Source organism: Chaetura pelagica, unplaced genomic scaffold, assembly GCF_000747805.2.
Source record: "Chaetura pelagica isolate M959 unplaced genomic scaffold, ChaPel_1.0 scaffold721, whole genome shotgun sequence".
Taxonomy (NCBI): Eukaryota; Metazoa; Chordata; class Aves; order Apodiformes; family Apodidae; genus Chaetura; species Chaetura pelagica.
Window position 1 is genome coordinate 57,463 of NW_009952072.1, and position 3,157 is coordinate 60,619.

Here is a 3,157-nt window from a genome sequence, read left to right on the forward strand (position 1 = left end):
CCCCCCGCAATTACCCCCCCGACCTGCCCCCACGGGATCCCCACCTTGGCCATCCCGTTCGGAACTGGTTGGCATCTTGGAGCTGGGACAGGGGGGCCCCTCTGGGGGCCGCCAGCTCATCCCGGATCTAAGGGAAGAATTTGCATCCAGGAGGGAATAACGACGGGGGACACTATCACAGGCACTCGGATTAACGCCCCCAACACGCTCTGAGGGATGCAGGTAAGATTTCCAGGTGCTTTGGAGCATGATCCAGTTGGTGTGTGGGGGGGTTCTCTCCCTATTCTGGGAAGGGGCAGCTCTGCCTGCTGCTGATTTTCCTGTTTTCCCAGGAAAAACTCCGCGGGGGCAAGAGGGAGCAGAAGGGGGGTCCCAGGAGTCCTGTCCTGGGACTGGTGCAGCATGAGATGGACGGAGCTTTCCCCACCCTCACCCACTCCAGCTGCAGAGCTTATTTGCTTCTCCCTCCTTTTTAAAAATCGTGTTACAAGAAAATGTTCTGTAGCACAGCTTGCTTTTAAAAAAAAAAAGTAAATTGGCATTTTAATTCCTTGTTTCATGTTGTCCAGCAGCTTGTGGAGTTGGGGGAAGGGCCCATCCCTGGCCTGCAGCTCTGGGATGGCTCCAGGCAGGGAGCAGGATCATGTCACCTTCTTTTCCCCAGGGAAAAGCAGGATATTTACCCACTGAGTCCTTCCAGGTGAGGATGTGCTGGGGCCCCTGGGAGAGAGCAAAGGGACGTGGGGTGGAAAGGCAAGGAGCTGTGCATGTCCCACCATTGTCTCCTTCCCTAGAGCCAGCCCCAGGGACCTCACGCTGTGCCTGGGCTTGGGAAGAGCCCTCTTCCCAGCTCGGAGCAGCTGGATCCTGGCTTTGGCCACACACCAAAGTCTTACGAAGACCATACGAAGGACCTGGGGGTGTTCAGCCTGGAGAAAAGGAGGCTGAGGGGAGACCTGCAAGTGTCTGAAGGAAGGCTGGAGCGTGGAAGGGTCGGTTTCTTCTCCCAGGGAACAAGAGGAAACAACCTCAAGTTGCCCAGGGGAGGTTTGGAGTGGATATTAGAAGAAACTTCTTCCCTGAAGGGGCCTTTAAACATTGGCACAGGCTGGGCTGGGTGGGGAGGTGGTTGAGTCACCATCCCTGGCGGAGTTTCAAAGCCCTGTAGGTGGTGCTGAGGGACGTGGGACTTCGGGTTAATGGTAGAATTGGGTGCGGGAAAACTCTGGAAAAAGTGAGGGAAAAGTGGTAGAGCGAATAGGGCAGTGTAGGAATGAGCAGAGGCCTGAGTGACCCTCAAAATAAATAAATAAATAAATAAATATTTCTTAAAAAACTTTTGCATGCATGCCAGGAGCAAGCCTGGCACTCCGTCTGCTTGGAAGTGACATATTCCACATTTTAAATATGAGGTTACAGCATACAAAACCTTATCCTCTTTAATCAATAGTTCAGCTCTGATTGGTGGTAATTCAAAATAAGCTCTTTCTGAGAGAAGTTTTCATAGGCAGCATGAAATTATTCTGTCTAGTGCCCAGGGACCTGAAACAGACATCACAAATGGTACTTATTAGCTGAGTCATCTGAGCCATGGGGTCTTAACTACCCTCCTGGATTACTGAAAGAGCTTCCCCACTAGAAGCAGAAGAAATATTATTCTTACCCTAAAGATTATTGTTAGAGCCAGTTTCACAATTCCTAAATTCAAATCTACAAAATGGAGTCTCCTGAGGTGAATTGCTATTAAGGAAATACTACAGAGTCTCTGCTGGAAAAGCAAGACTTAGTTTGCCATTCCTTAGAATCCATTGTAATGAATTACTTTCACCCTAGATTGACACACTGCCCAAGAAAGATTATAAAACACGTGGCTGTCACTATTAGTACTGAACTGCTGGATCTCCAAGACTTTCTGGGAAGCTTTAGCCTATCCATTACAAGTAATGTATTCAGCAATTCCTATTTCATAACCTCAGCCTTCTCTAAAGAAACAAATTAAATTACAGTTCAAATGCAAGCCAAACAAGTAACTTGAAGTCTGAACTAATCAAGATCATGTGTCTATCACCAAAGCTGTTAGGCTTTGTCCTTTTGCCCTTACATTGTCCTTCTGCCTCATTAAGTTTTTTCTGTCTTAAGAAGCATATGACTGTGCGTAATTCTAAGAATAGCAGAACAAAAGGAAAATAACATCCACAGATATACTCATGCATTCCCAGTTGTAATTTATTCTGGCCTTCTTTATTCCTCTCTGGATATTTTTCCAGGAACTTGAAGATGAGTGGTTACTACTCATGGAAACACTAAGCTTCTGTTCTTAGCAGAAATACTCACAGACTGTATTTGGAAAGCAGTAGTGCCTAAGGAAAACAATATGTTAATAATTTAAAACACATTAAACATACATCCAGGTAGGGAAGAGGCCCAGACTAGTGTTTGTTGGGCAACTAAACTACAGAGTGGATCACCACAGGATTTATCAAACAAACAATCCACCCTTATCAATTCACAGGTGCAATAAACAAATTGCTTCTTACAAATTCAGTGGATGCTTATTAGCAGGATCACTTACTGAGAATTAAATCAGTGGGTGGGGCTGGGTGCAGAAAGGAAAGAAAAAAAAATAATCCACAGCATAAGCAGAGCTGCCTACGTATAAAATGTAGGCCATTTTCACAACCAATTGCTCAGTTGGTAAACAAGTGGTGAGCAGTTAATACAAACTCACTTAGCCACAAACACGTTGTGTGACAATTTTAATCAGGAAATGGAGAATGCAAGAGCTGAAAGAATTAAGGGAACTAGTAAAGGAAAGCAAATGACGTAACCCTTGGTCTCTTAGTTTGAATCAAATCTGTACTAGTAGACATGAAGTTGTAACCTTCCACTCTCTGACTGTGAACTAGCCCATGTAAAATGAGGCAGTAGACTTTGTCTTGTCCTACTAAATTCAAGACTCAGCAACCTCCTTTTCTCCTCCTCTTATGCATACGTGTGTACACCTTTCTCAAAAATGGAGATATTATTGGCAATAATAGCAAAGATAGACCAAAGATTGTGAGTACCGGTACATACTGACTTCCGAGCTCTTAGACATCAGAGACAGAAGCAGCACAGGAAAATATAAGCATTCAGAACCAGTGTGTATTTTCCTCAA